This window comes from Euprymna scolopes, chromosome 17, assembly GCF_053919585.1.
Source record: "Euprymna scolopes isolate OS-2025 chromosome 17, ASM5391958v1, whole genome shotgun sequence".
In the NCBI taxonomy this organism is placed as follows: domain Eukaryota; kingdom Metazoa; phylum Mollusca; class Cephalopoda; order Sepiida; family Sepiolidae; genus Euprymna; species Euprymna scolopes.
Window position 1 is genome coordinate 110,315,443 of NC_136498.1, and position 10,375 is coordinate 110,325,817.

General features: G+C 33.5%; 1 long non-coding RNA gene across 1 annotated transcript in view; it reads left to right on the top strand.

Annotated features, from left to right (window-relative positions):
• LOC145296876 (uncharacterized) overlaps nt 1-10,174 on the top strand; it is a 61,927-nt gene extending 51,753 nt beyond the window's left edge. The window contains exons 2-3 of the long non-coding RNA XR_013870059.1: nt 7,286-7,379; nt 8,209-10,174. This is a non-coding gene — a long non-coding RNA (uncharacterized LOC145296876). The remainder of the gene's footprint in view (nt 1-7,285; nt 7,380-8,208) is intronic.
• The last annotated feature ends 201 nt before the right edge of the window (nt 10,175-10,375 follow it).

Below are 10,375 nucleotides of genomic sequence, written 5' to 3' on the forward strand. Positions count from 1 at the left end.
TTATTATTGATTATATTGTATACCCAATATATGGTAGTGATTTCAAAAGTAAAAAAGAACGACTTGGTGGCATCATTTAGAATCAAAACCAAAACATAGCACTTCAGCTTTATATGCTCAAAGTGTAATAAAGTTAAAAAAATGTTGTTTAACCTATAAATGTATGTTTGTGCATGTGCAGAAGAGCACATTAACTCGATTTACGCCTGCCAGTTCCAATTTTTTTTTTTTTTTTTTTTTTTCTCCAATTTTGACCTTATCAACTAGCTAAAAGACCGAATTGAATTTGTTTCACAGGTCCAAATTCTCTATATATTAAGTTTAAAGTCTGTAGACCAAAAATTGAGAAGGGAGTTTGGTAGAGACCATATCTCAGACAGACAAACAAGGTCACTTATGTATACTAGCAGGGTGACCCGATGTTGCTTAGAATTGAATGATGATCACTGAATGTTTCATGCTCCTATATTTTTATCATTGAAATCGATAAAATTACCCATTTTTCAATCAAATCTATCTGCTCTAGTTTGGGACCCAATGCAGTGAACCGTGTGGAAGCTCCCATGCCTCTTCCAGTGACTTAAACCACAGCACGCTGTAGTCTACATTGCACTGTAGAGAACCTACTGTTGATTTTATAAAATTATTTTTTTATATATATAATGGCTTAAATGAAAGTTTAAAATGCAAAAGTCAGGTATCATGCTTCAATCGAATGGAGTGTTTGACCGAACTATTTTTTTTCTTTTTTTTTTTTTCTTTTTTTTCAGCACTCATATTTTTATTTTAAAGAACAACACTTTGTTTTCTGACTTAATCACTATTTTTGAAAGAAACAAACATTTCCAAAAAACGATCTGCACATAACTGTACTTTAAAATGTTGAAGTTCATATTAGAACAAAATCAAAGTACAAATATTTTACCTCTGGCTCTAAGTATGGCATCTTAAACGATTTTTTAATAACTGTTATTTCACCTCAAACAATGCACAGTTTCACTTTGACGTAGGAGGTTACTATGTGGGCCCAAATTACAGGCAGTAGTAGTTTGTATACAGGTAGTTTGTGGAAGTTAGCCCTGGAAAAGGCTTTTTGATTTGCAAATAGTAAGTTGTTGTATATAGTTAGACCTGAACTACTCCTGCTATTGAAACACTTCAGCTGCTGGGCTCGAACGACTTGACTGGGTGCATCACAGTCGCAATTCTGAAAGTTTCCTGCTCCTTAGTCGGATTAAAAATATTTTGCTGATGAAGCACTTTATGAAAGCGTTGACATTACATGACTGCTCCCAATAAATAAATAAAATTAATTTCCAACCAAACTTGTCACAATGAAAAGTTTCACGTATTTAAAATAAAGAAGGACCCAACTTTGAAAAACGAAAGAAAGCTGTTACAAATCCTTACCAAAAACAAGGAACACATCGCTCCGATGAGATATAGACAGCTGGTCCAGCATTATAGTAAGCTACCACATATGTACGGTCTCCCCAAGATACACAAAGACTGTATTCCACTCAGACCCATAGTGAGCTGCCGAGGCTCAGCATGCCACCCACTGAGTAGGTACCTTGTGGAGATAATAAATCCATTAGCAGGCAAGTCAGCAACACATGTAAAGAATTCTGCCCACTTCACGGAACTGATCAAGGGAGCACCCATCAGTACAAACCAAATGGTAAGCCTAGATGTGATTAGCCTGTTCACTAAAGTCCCAACTAGTGAGGCACTTGCAGTAATTCAAGACAAACTAGCTGCGGACCTCTCCATAGAAGAGCGCACATGTGTACCATTGCCAAACTTAATGGAAATGCTGACATTCTGCATAGAAACAACCTACTTCAGAATGGGTACTGACCTATATCGACAAAAGGAGGGACTAGCTATGGGTTCGCCATTATCACCAGTGATGGCGAACATATACATGGAATACTTCGAAGACATGGCCTTAGGTTCAGCTCCCTTAAAGCCCACCATGTGGCTAAGATACGTTGATGACACTTTCATACTCTGGCCCCATCAGGAAGACATCCAGGCTCTCCTAGACCATGTGAACTCAATAAGACCATCGATACAGTTCACAATGGAGAAAGAAAAAGATAACCAACTGGCCTTCCTTGATATACTCATATCACGAACAGAGCATGGGTTTAAGACATCCATATATCGCAAGCCTACCTTCACCGGACAATACCTAAACTTCAACTCCCATCACCCATACAGTATCAAACATGGAATCACACGCTGCTTACAACATCGAGCAGAGACGATAAGTAGCGACACCATTACATACCACCAAGAAATGGTCAGGTTGAAGAATACCCTCCGTCGTAACAACTACCCCGATAGCATACCATCCACCAGACGTGTTAATAGTATAAGAGAGGAGAATGAAACCCAAAAACCTCCAACGGTCTGCCTACCATACATACGAGGCATCTCCGAAAAGATTCAGAGAATATGTGCCCCCTACAACATCAGGACGGTATTCAAGAGCGAGTCAACACTCAGACGACACCTGGTACGAGTGAAGCCCCGCATGGAGAACATGACCAAAAACTGTATATACTCCATCTCATGCAGTTGCAAAAAGGTTTACAAGGGTGAAACATGCCGCCCCCTTAAAGTAAGGGTGGAAGAACACCGAAAAGCGGTAACTAAAGGGGAGACGGAAAAATCGGGTATAGCCAGCCATGTCTGGATGGAGAGGGGGAACCATTGCCCCCAATGGGATGAAGTAAAAATAATAAACAGAGAGACCCACTGGAAAGTGAGAAAACTTAAAGAAACAGCTCACATGCTCGGACATAACAACCTACTGAGCAAACCAATCATAGAGCTGAATGCAATTTGGACACCTCTGATAGAGAGAGAAAACCTTGAATAACAACATAGGTTTAACATTAACAAAAACCAACTAAGAATTGTCCTAGTGACATATGGCCGAGTGGTCCTAGACGTTGTATCAAAGTTTACAGTTACCCAAAGGTGCTGAGTTCAATCCTGAACGAAGGCAGTGAAAAAGTAACATTCAAAACAGAGAATCAGCAACTATGTCCCAAAGCCTAGCTGGAGTCTGAACACGGTACCCCTGTAATAATAATAAAGGGTTGGGTTCGAGACTCCTAACAAATGGTTCCCCAGTTCGATACAAAACACCTGACGAAGGCCAGAGCGCAAAACTGCCGAAACGTTGTGACAATAACAACCAAGATGAGGAAGTCAGTCCGACAATCTCAATCAATAGCCATTGTTTGTTTTTGTTTGAGTGGAAGTGGTGATATGACACACACCGCGACAAAACCCTCTCCCAGGGTAATTGATCATTATCAATTACTAAAGAGCTCTTACTAAATTACTAGTAATTTACTAAAGAGCTCTATCCACTCTCTCTCTCTCTCTTTACTAATAAAAACAGAAAGAGAGAAAGGAAGATAATAGACGAGAGTGAATAGTTTATTATAAAAAAAAAATAGAATATCCCAAGATGTATTATTACTATTAAACTCATTAAGAAACTAATATTTGTACTTTTGAAAACAGCGCCTTCTTGAACTTCCATCCTTGAGAGATTTTTTATATCTCTGGAAGACAAAATGATTAAAAAAAAAAAAATTTGGAAAAGGCCTAATACAGTTGGAAGTTTGCTCATTAATTTGTTTAAGGTGAAAAAATAAGTCATTTTACAGTAAAAAAAAAAAAAAAAATTGTTTTTGTCTATCTTAAATTTCTATTAACTTCTTATTAAACTCGTCAGTGAAAGGTGTTTATACACGAAAAAGACGGCATCAAAATGGTGTATATTCACTCCTGGTGATCCAAGATTATCTGGAGACAAAAATTAAATGCCCCAAAAGTGAAAAAAGACTATAAGCAGAATTATATACAAGTGAATTCATTTTTTTTTTTCTTTCTTTTTTTGAAAAGGAAGGTCCTGAAACGGTCCCGCTTCTCTCCTGAGGACCCAATGTTAACTGGAAGCTGAAATGAAATACTTCACAAATGAAAACAGTTGAAAAACATGATTATATACCAGCCTACAAGATAAGCTGTTTTGTTCAAAACACAATATCTTCTGTTGTCTGCTTGCTTCATGCCAAGTTTCTACTAAATTTTATTGATACTTAAACTTAGACTTTGGTTCATGTGAGACATGAGAGTTCCTTTCAAAGTGATTCATCGCATTCAGACAAACAGGGAAGAGAATGCGGTTTAGTTTAAAACTTACAATGAAGATATTAATTCCAACATGAAGCTCATCAGTAACCTTTTTTAGCAGTAGTATTCAGAGACAAAGACAGAACCTCATGAAACGTCGCATAGTCAACCTTCATATAGTTAAACATCTATAATATAAATCTCACCTGTCTGTTTAAGTGTATGTATGTTTGTATGTTGAAATTTTTAGGCAGACAGAGGCGATGGATTTTCATGAGATTAGTATCGTTTTGAAGTTTGACCCTTCGGACAACAAATATCGAAAAGTTGGCTAAAAACATTAATTCCTTCATCCTCAACTGGGCACTTTTCTACAAGGAGGAGGTCACTTTTGTTTTTTTGTCAATATTTTCGAAATCATCCCCTCTTTTCGATTGACCAGCCTTAATTTAAACCATCGCCACTTCCGGTTTGGCAATGGATGCAACATCAAAGACGTCATAGTTTTTTTTTTTTCTTCTTCACTTTCTTTTCCTCCTTCACTGTACGGGTTCAAGCCTGTCTGCCTAACACCAATTTTATTTTTTTATTTTATTTTTTGCTCAACACACATCCAAACACCCGGGCATCCAGGCTAGTAACAATTAAACAAGTCACTCGGAAGAAAAAAAGATGTGTGACGCACAGAATAACATATACGCCATCATAATAATATATAGATATCAATTTTAGAGATATTTATTTTGTACTTTTTTAGGCAACTGCTCTTTATTTAACAGATTACAAAAAATAAAAGAATTATTGCATTATAAATTGTTTGGATTTTTATTAAATAAACTGCCTACTACTATTTTTTTTTATTATTATTTATTTATTTTATTTTTTTTTTTTTTTAATTATTTTTTTTTATTTATTTTATTTTATTTATTTATTTATTTTTTTTTTTCTGAACACACACCTCCAAACACCCGGGCAACGCTGGGCACGCAGACTAGTTTTATAGAAGGGACGATCAACAGAAAAATCAATCTCAACATCAGCAACAGAACCTGATAGAAGAAAAGAGGAAATATAACCAGATTCATGAACAGAAGTGAGAAAAGGATCAAGTAAGGATGGTTAATGACGGTCAATATCAGGATGCGTGTAGGGGAGCTGACAAATCATTTCAGCTGAATCCATCATATGTGGATAAGAAGCTAGTGATTGCAATGTACACATCGCTCACCTAGAGACACGAAAGTATTAACAGGTGTGTGTTTTCTAACCTTGTATGCAGGCCATACAGCTGAATATCCAACTTCGCCTGAAGCCAAACGTAATTTTCTAGTGATGGAAGTTAGTAAGAGGATGAGACAATTTATTTATTGCGGACTATTATCCTTATCTTTCTTGTTTCACAACGTTTCGGCCAACTATTCCTCTGGCCTTCGTCAGGTAGTAACCACGACGGGATAGGAACTCTGAATCTCCTAACTGCATTCTTAGCAATTACTGCCATCCATAGTTGTTGTTGTCTCACCACGTTATGGATGGCAGTAATTGCTGAGAATGCAGTTAGGAGATTCAGAGTTCCTATCCCGTTGTGGTTACCACCTGAGGAATAATTTGCTGAAACGTCATGAAACAACTAAGAAAGATGAGGATAATAGTTTGCAATGAATAAATAATAATCATCTGAATAACGAATTCCAATTAAAAATATATAGGATGAGACAAGTTGTATCGATTTCTTTCTTGTTAATTAATATTAAATCCAGTCTCCTTGCTTGGATGGGCTTATCTAACTGTACCTCCATGTCTCATAAGATTTTATAATTTCCATTTTCAACTACCGATTTGTGTTTGTATCATTTGTCTGGGTGTTCAAGATGCAGTTGTTTGCATAGTTTCCACTTTCCTATCTGGTCCTGACTATTCTTATATTCTTTTTGGGCTAGTTTGCTGTATTCATTTATTATGCAATTTATTGTTTCATCGCTTTGTCCACAGAATCTACATTTGCTGTTTACTTGTGTCTTGTTGATTTTAGTCTTGACATAGTTTGTTCTAATAATGTTATCTCGTACAGCTGTTAGTACTAATTCAGTACTGTTTAGGTGTCCTTTTCGCAAATCATCAGTGTAACTGCGTCTCGTTTTTTTTTTTTTTTTTTTTTTGAAGATGTTTATTCCTTTCAAAAATGGTAATTAATTCAGAAAACAAAGTGTCGTTCTTTAAAAATAAATAAAAATATGAGTGCTGAAAGAATAGTTGAGTCAAACTCTCCATTTGATTGAAGTATGATACCTGACTTTTGCATTTTAAACTTTCATTCAAGCCATTATATATGAAAAATTTTATAAAATCAACAGTAGGTTCTCTACAGTGCAATGTAGACTAGAATGTAGTATGAACTGAAGCTTCCTCTCAGTGTACCACGATGGGTCCTCAACTAGAGCAGGCAATCAATCAATTGTCGAGTCACCTTTCCAGTATTTTATAGTTTTATCATTTGTTGGTGTTTGTCATATAATTGATGTTCTATTTTTAATTTTTTTATTTATTTTATTTTCATCATATATGTGTTTTTCAGCTCACGATGTTGTCAACAATTAAGTTTATTAGGATAAGCTGTGTTTGGTACTCCCCCTGATTTATTAATTTATACTTTAATGCAATTTTAATATTAGTATAGATTCTTTAATCTGTTGATGTGTCCATGGAAGGAGGAAGAACATGGTCTTTGATTCTAACTTATAAGGTAAATAAAATAAAAATTTAAAAACTTATAAAATATACAGAATAGAAACAGAAATTAAAGTAAAAGAAATTTTCATATTAATAGTGACACTAAGCTGGAAGACAAACAAAACATTTCCAAAAAAATTTTTTCTTAATTTAATTATAGATTCATGTCATTTACTACTGGATTATTCCCAACGGTTTCTCTTCACATTTGAAATAAAGTTAAACATACGTCTGAGGAAGAGATTTTTCCCGAAATATTATATTAGGCTGTCCGGAAAGTTCAGCGTGTATTTTAGGCACACAGAAAGAATAGAAATAAAATTTCTCCTTTCTTATCAATATTTATTCAATGAAAATGAACTGAACTTTTTGAAACTTCTAAATCAAATTTTAGGAGTCTTCTACTGCGAGTTTCATCTTCAAGATTGATGGTTCCCTTGGAGGCTTGTGGCACAGTGGATAGAAGCGTTGAGTCTCTACGGATCCAGGTGAGCATTGTCTGAAGATAGTGGTTTCAATCCTACCCAAAGTTATCACGGAACGAATGTCATATTCCCAAAATCACGTAAATTGATTATTTTTTTTTTTTTAAACTAAGAAAAACAAACGTCATGATTTTTGCTGAAACAAAAGTTTTAATTATAATGAATACAAACAAAATATCGTTAGTCGAAATAAGTATCTTCTAAGTTTATTGTTTTTTGTTAGGAATATTTTTTGTATAATAATATTTTAAAAAGTAATGCTTATCCTTGTTCAAAATCAATAAATCAATAAACACAAACATATTTACATAAAAACTGCATAAAGTAAATCTGTTTATATAATTATTCCCAAATAGTTTTGAATTTTTGCATCAACAAGTTTTATAGCGCTTGCAAAATCCATTAATTAATCAATTTTATTTATTTAATTTTTTTTTCGTATTTATAAAGAATACAAACCTTGAAATAATAACGCTATTATTTAGAAACATATTCTGAAAATTATCAAGCAGATTTTCCTCTACATTTAATTTAAAAAGAAATGTATCTGCACTGGTAACTTTCCATTTAAATTATTTCTTTGAATTTAAATTGTTTTCATTTTAAAAAGTTATCGTTCGATTTTAATTTGTTTGATTATTATTTGTTTATTCCCTAACTTCATAATTCAGTTTTTGCAGCACTCGATGTTCTTATACATTATATGCAATTACGTAATAAAATATACAATTTTGCACACATAATTTTTTTTTTTTTAATTTATATTGAATAAAGACTTTTTTTCTTAAAATTTTCTCGGTCTGGCAATACGTTTTTCTTTAAATTTTCTCAGTCTGGCAAGATTTCCGAAAAGAAAAAAAAACAAAAAACTATTTTCAATAGACTTTCCGTCAAATTTCAAGAAGAAAAGAAAAAAGAACTCTTTTTATAAAAAAAATTGTTAGTATCCTTCTTTGTAAAGTTTTTTCAAGCCTGAAATGGTCTTTATGATAAAAATGTTTGCTTCTAAAAAAAATAAAAAGAAAAGAAAAGAACGAAGCAAAGAAAATACACAAACGTTTGTGGCATTGACCCAGAATTTTTTTTTTTCTGTAAAAAAAAAAAAAAAACTCAAACTATTTTTTTTTTTTTTTTTTTTATTATAGCTTACGAACCTGTATACATTGCCTTATTTTTTGTGTCTTTTAAAATAAATTTCTTGTTCAAGTTATGCACGAATTATGTAATTAGTCAAGCGATTATTTTTTTTTTAATCTAATTCAAAGAAACAATAAACGGGCTTGTTTATTGCAAAACAACACACACCTCTTCTTTTTTTAATTTATTCTCGTATTTTCTTTTCTTTTTAAATTAATGTTGAATAAGTCCAGTTTCAATATAAATCGTGTTAAAATAAGTACACGTCTGTTGCTCTAGAGGTTTTGATGGAAAAATGTCATTTCTGTGTTAAAATTCATCTTGTCATTTTCATTTTTAGCGTTGTCCGGGAACCAACACGTTGTAGTTTCAGTCGCAAAGTATATAAAAAAAACTTCAACTCACTTTCTTTGTTGCACAACGACTTTTATTTCCTTATTTCTCTTGCTACCGATATGGCGTCCCTCATGTGACTGTCTTCTCAAACGTCATTCACGCCTCCAACATGATCTTGAACGTTCTTCCCGTCTCTAACATGATCTCTTTTTTTAAAGTCTTTATTTTATCTTATCGCATGCATCTGCATATAGCCGTCTGCGTTATGTTATATTAGTGCAAGAAGAGTAATTTAAATATTCCAATGCAATTCAGTTCAAATACGAACAGATAAACCTAAATGGGTTAGAATAAAGTTCATTATTCCATTATTTAACGTTCGTTTTTATTTTAAAATTATTTATTACTTGATTTTAATTTATTGGTCCCCCGACAAAAGAAGGGTGAACCTGCAAATTCACCCTTGTCCGTTTGTCTGTCTACACTTTTGTCAATAACTATGCCTTAGGATTTTTTTGAAATTTTGCACAAACGTTAAACATGAGTAAAAAAAAAAGTAACAGAACAGATTTTCCAGGAAAACTCCGGTTGCCCCCCCCCCCTTCCCCTAGGGGTGCCTTTCGGGTTAAAATGGCTAAAATGGACACTTTTGTGCTTATTTAAAAAAATCTTTTTGAAAAGTTGTAACTAAATGATTTCTATATAATTTTGTTTGTCTATACTTTGTGATAACTTTTGGGTGTGCCCCAACGTCTCTTTTAGGGCTAATAAAAACACCCCATTTTTGTCCAAATTTTTCTGTGTATGTCTATTTAGCAGTTTTGCATAGTGCTGAACTCAAATTTAAATATGTTAAGGCCTTGGGGACTTTTGGAGTTTAATGGGGGAGGGGGGCAAATGATGGACTTAGTCATTTCTTTTTTTTTTTACATGGTGCAGTACTCAACAAATTTACATATGTTAAGGCCTAAAACCGCACCGTTTGTTCATTTTCATCAGGACTTGACGTCCTCTGGGGACTTTTGGGGCTAAATGGGGTAGGGAGGCAATGCTGAAATTAGTCATTTTTTTTATGCCTCGTTCACTGTGCACTCACGGGGGACCATGCATGCTTCACTTGTTTGTTTAATAATTGTTTGTTCCTTCAATTCATAATTCAGGTTTTCCAATATTTGAACGTTTTCTGCTGCAAACATACGTGATTTTACATGCATATTTTAAATTTATATTGAATAAAGTTCAGTTTCAATGTAAATCGAATGGTGTTCCTAACTTTTTTTTTTTTAAATACAATTTTTTTTTTAATGAATAATAAACGACTTTTAGTCTTTAAAACCCATGAAACAACGAAATATTTATTTATTTTTAACGTATAAACACAACTTTTCCTTGTTTAACTTTTTCTTTTTGTAATTAATATTGAATAAATCGAGTTTCCGTATAAATCGTGTCCTTTTCTCTCTCTCTCTCTCTCTTTCTCTTTCTTTAATGCAATTTCAAAATTGTTTTTATGATTTTTTTATAAA